Raw genomic sequence first — 5,402 nt, 5'->3', positions numbered from 1 at the left:
GGTAGCTGATCTGTGTGCAGGAACATGTGTCTTGGATGAAGTAAGCTTCAAGATGGGGGGGTGAGTGCATGCACACGTGTTCCAGAACAGGCAGACTTATTATTCTAATATACTTTATTCTGTTACAAACCATATACACTTGCAACGTGTTCTGCTGAGTGAATCGGGATGTGTGTATTGAGCACTTCAACTTCTTTTAGTGTGGTTGTCTCATTCTCGCTTCCTGCAGACCTCCTTCCTCTCTCAGGTGTTCTTCCTCCTCCTCACTGTTCCTCCTCTAGTCTGAGTCTCTTAAGATCAGGATGTCAGGGAACGCAGAGGCTTTTATAGTTATCTGCTTGGTTGGGTCCATTGTTGCTTCTCCCTCTACGTATGGCTGGCAAATGGGGCCCGCATTTCTGGAAACTTGGTTTCTTTCTTTTTTTCCAGGCCTCTGGCTGTTTTGCAGTTGTGTACATGAAGCTCACTGAGAACCCCAGTTCTTTTATATCTATTGTGAAACCATCAGTGCTTGAGCATTCTTTCAGTTTTAGTTTCTATACAGAGCAAGTATATTATCCAGTGGGGGCAGGCACGGAATATCTTCTCATGCATGAAGGAGTCGATGATCCAGTGGTTGGAATTCCTCCCGCATGTCTTGGGCCACTAAGCTGTCAGCAGTGGTGGTTTTTGCTGTTTCATCAGTGAAGTTTCACTTCTGTGTCGGTTAATGGATGGTTTTGTTGGCGTTTGCTGGGATTGTGCAGTGGCTAAGATACTAGCCTCTGCTCACCGAATGAAATGAATCCCTTTTGGCTATAGGTTTAACAGTAACTTGAAAATGGAAAAGCAGCACAGTTGGTGTATGGCTGAGCGAGACCTGTTATCACAGAAAGTTGCCTTTTTCAGAGTCAGGTCCCTGGTCAGTCTCGCTCAGGAGTGTTGGCAGAGACTAGTAGAGTTTGAGACAGGACTTGTTCCTTTGGCTTGGTTGGAGATCCCTGGGCTTGAACCTGGGTCCTTTTGGCTGCAAAGCAGGGGTTCTGAGCTGTGGACCAGAGTTCCAGGTTCAGATCTCATCACTGCCTTTGTGGGGCATAAGCAAGCTGCTTTCTCCTAAGTCCCCCTCCTGTCTTCAGTTGTGGGACAGATCTCCGTCCGCTGTTCCAGACTCAATGAATGATCTTTATGCAAAGGCTCTTCAGTGGGATCCAGGAAGGGAGGAAGGGTAGAGAGAGAGAGTATGGAGAGAAAATAAGGCAAATATCCATCTCCTCACCCCATGCTGCTTGTGGATCTTGAAGGTCCCTCCCGCAATTCCTGTTTTATTGGGGATCAAATTTCATCAGTTGATTGCAAGAACATGTGGGTATTGGAGTCAAATGTGGTAATGCTTATTTTATTCTTGACCTGGGTCTTTGCGATGGTACGGACAACAAATCCGAAGCATTTTAATTTGTTTACTGTATTTCATCCCACCTTTCCCCCCACTGAGTACAAGTTTAAGTTGTGAGAGAGGGTATGTTTGTGCTGCTGCTGTTTTTTTGTGCAATGGTTGGGCCTGCTCATGAAATTTCAGAGATTCTTTGGCAAAAGGGAAGCTGTGTGGGGAAGTTTAACTGGCTTAGGCAGGGTTGCCCTGCTGGATGTGTGTGAAATGTTGTTTGGCATGTCGAGAGCGAGTGAGAACTTGAGAGAGCTGGTGCATTTCTCAAAACTGTTATGGGCAGGAGATCCTTCCTGTAAATGCCTTAGACCAGATGGGATTCTCTGTCTCTCTGTGAAATTACCCGGAATCATTTCAGCTGTAGCAAAAATTTGGAAGGATCAGAGCGGTTTAACGCAAGGAGCTTAAAATTCTCTTGCTAGAGAAATGTTTTGAATACATAGTCACATGGGCACTTGACTCCTGGGTGTCTTTCCCAGTCCTGACTGTTACTGATAAGAAATGGGTGGTTTTTTTTGTTTGTTTGTGTTCAACACACACAACTTCCCCTGCCCCTATTGATCCGTTCTTGAAGACGATCCCCCCCCTTTTCAGTTCTGTGGCTGCACAGTTGTTGTTAGATGGGGGCAGAACCTAGGGGCACTGGGATTTTGATGAATATGAGGCTTCAAGGGGAAGGGTCCCTTTAAATTATATTTAAATTACATTGAATAAAGTAAGTTTTGACCAGTTCTGATCCTTTGGCACAGGGCAGGATGGAAATGGAGAACAAGTCTCTTGTGGCATTTCATCTAGGAAGCTGCCTGCCGTTGGTCTGTCTCATCCTGTGCTTGCTTTGTACGAGGTCAGCCCTTTGGGGACTCGTTGTGTGTTCATTCCCTGGCATCTCCAGCCAGTCTTCTTCATGCAGAGCATGCGCTCTGCCCCAAGCAGTGTCCCCACCATCCCCAGTTTTTCAAATTAGCCCACAAAAACTGACTGCCTTCCTTCTCAGACCGACAGATCTTATGCTGCAATCCTATATGCTCTTTCCTGGGAGGAAGCCTCACTGAACACAGTGGGGGTTACTTCTCGGTGGACATGCATTGAACAAATTCTTGCTCGTCTTGAGGCAACCGTGCCTAGAGGCTACTGAAAAGTTTGCTTGTACTGAAGGTCACTAGCCCTCACTTGTGTGTCTAGAATTTCTCCGTTCCTCATCCCCAAATCCTCTACATGCCAGCAGGATTGATCGCACATGAGTGTGCAGAATGGGTTCCAGCACTCCAGAATGGTTGCGTGAATGAGAGAGCAGGCTATGACACCATTGCAGTCGTGGGGTGCTTTTTTTAATGAATGGGTCCTGCTTGGTTTATACTTGCAGAAGAATTGAGCAAGTGCCTGACCGCTCCTTGCTTTCGTTCTTGGGGTGTGACAAGAGCTCTCCAGCCCCAGTGGACAGCAGCCTTCAGGTAGTTGGCAAAGAGCGATGCCCCACACTTTGGGTATTGCCTTTTGCTCCTGCTTGCAGATTCCCCAGAGGGCACCTGGTTGGCCACTGTGGGGAAGGAGGGTGCTTTATTAAATGAAACTTTGACCCCCCTCCTTTGCAGTTTGCCATTTTATTGGCTTGGTAGGCACCTGGCGCGGCAAGTTTTGCCTCTGGCAGTCTCGTAAAACACCTTCCGGTGCTAGTTTCTTGCCCGGCAGGTCTGAAAACATTCAGTTTCAGTTCTCCAGCGGTCTCTGTCGACGGTTTTTTCTTGTGTAACTTCTGCAGCCGGGATCTGGCTGAGGCTCCAAGACTGTAATGTAAGCAAGCGCTTGCTGTCGTCTTTAGCCAAAGAATTTGCTTCCCTGTTTCTCAGTACAGACGTGTTGCATTTAGGTGGCATGACTTTTCTGTGTGCAGCTGTTCAGAGGGTATTGTTTATGCCAGAAGAGGTGAATGCGCAGGGTTGTGTCCAGTGCAAGCAGGAATGTATAGTGCTAAGCAATGAAAATGTTGACCCAGTGTGCAGCAGCTGTGAAAATGGCAAATTCCATGCTGGGGTGATGGGGAAAGGGGTCCACTGAAATTGAGTGTTGGGCGGGTTAGGACATACAAAAGAAAGTATTTCTTTACTCAGCGTGTGGTCGGTCTGTGGAACTCCTTGCCGCAGGATGTGATGCTGGCGTCTAGCCTAGACACCTTTAAAAGGGGAATGGACAAGTTTCTGGAGGAAAAATCCATTACGGGTACAAGCCATGATGTGTATGCGCAATCTCCTGATTTTAGAAATGGGTTATGTCAGAATGCCAGATGCAAGGGAGGGCACCAGGATGCAGGTCTCTTGTTATCTGGTGTGCTCCCTGGGGCACTTGGTGGGCCGCTATGAGATACAGGAAGCTGGACTAGATGGGCCATGGCCTGAACCAGTGGGGCTGTTCTTATGTTCTTAACTACAATTCCCAGGAGGTCTTGCAGGTCTTCTTGTTATCAGGTGTGCTCCCTGGGGCATTTGGAGGGCCGCTGTGAGATACAGGAAGCTGGACTAGATGGGCCTATGGTCTGATCCAGTGGGGCTGTTCTTATGTTCTTAAACTACAATTCCCAGGAGGTCTTGCAGGTCTTCTTGTTATCAGGTGTGCTCCCTGGGGCATTTGGTGGGCCGCTGTGAGATACAGGAAGCTGGACTAGATGGGCCTGTGGCCTGATCCAGTACGGCTGTTCTTATGTTCTGAACTACAATTCCCGGGAAGCCTTGCAGGTCTCTTGTTCTCTGGTGTGCTCCCTGGGGCATTTGGTGAGCCGCTGTGAGATACAGGAAGCTGGACTAGATGGGCCTATGGTCTGATCCAGTGGGGCTGTTCTTATGTTCTTAACTACAATTCCCAGGAAGCCTTGCAGGTCTTCTTGTTATCAGGTGTGCTCCCTGGGGCATTTGGTGGGCCGCTGTGAGATACAGGAAGCTGGACTAGATGGGCCTGTGGCCTGATCCAGTGGGGCTGTTCTTATGTTCCTAACTACAATTCCCAGGAAGCCTTGCAGGTCTTCTTGTTATCAGGTGTGCTCCCTGGGGCGTTTGGTGGGCCGCTGTGAGATACAGGAAGCTGGACTAGATGGGCCTGTGGCCTGATCCAGTGGGCTGTTCTTATGTTCTTAACTACAATTCCCAGGAAGCCTTTCAGGTCTTCTTGTTATCTGGTGTACTCCCTGGGGCATTTGGTGGGCCGCTGTGAGATACAGGAAGCTGGACTAGATGGGCCTGTGGCCTGATCCAGCGGGGCTGTTCTTATGTTCTTAACTACAATTCCCAGGAGGCCTTGCAGGTCTCTTGTTATCTGGTGTGCTCCTTGGGGCATTTGGTGGGCCGCTGTGAGATACAGGAAGCTGGACTAGATGGGCCTATGGCCTGATCCAGTGGGGCTGTTCTTATGTTCTTATGTCATGCCCTTATACAAATCTATATGCCTGTGCTCAGAATACTATGGACAGTTCTGGTTGTCTCACCTCAAGCAAAATATTATAGAACTGCAAAAGCTGAAGGAAAGGGCAGCTGAAGCCCGTTGGCTCTTGGGACTGGGGTTGTATTCAGAGTACACCCTCTCACAACTTAAGCATGCATGAAACTTGCTTAACACCAGCAGATTCCACACCTTGTGCTAGATTTTGTGTTTGCTTGACGGCTCTTCAGGCAGGAGCTGTGCTTGTGGGTAACGTCATGACTGTAGGAGTTTATCACGTCTTTGGTTAAGGGTTTTCTGGGCTTCCCTGACTACCTCTCAACCAAAACCATAATTGTAAAGAGAGAAATCAATCCTCAACTAGCTGCTTGTTGTAATGAGATAGAAAGCAAACGTCATATGTATTTTGCCCGAAGTGGCTTCTGCTAAGGGCCTGTTGTGTTAGCCTTTTGTCGTTTTCAGGTACTCTTGAAGGAGCGAGTGCCATGCTTGGGTACTGGTCCTTAGGCGCATAGCTTTTTAACATGGCAGAAGGAGGTGGAAACGAAGA

The sequence above is a fragment of the Tiliqua scincoides genome, chromosome 13 (genome assembly GCF_035046505.1).
Source record: "Tiliqua scincoides isolate rTilSci1 chromosome 13, rTilSci1.hap2, whole genome shotgun sequence".
In the NCBI taxonomy this organism is placed as follows: Eukaryota; Metazoa; Chordata; class Lepidosauria; order Squamata; family Scincidae; genus Tiliqua; species Tiliqua scincoides.
This window is presented reverse-complemented; position numbering follows the sequence as displayed.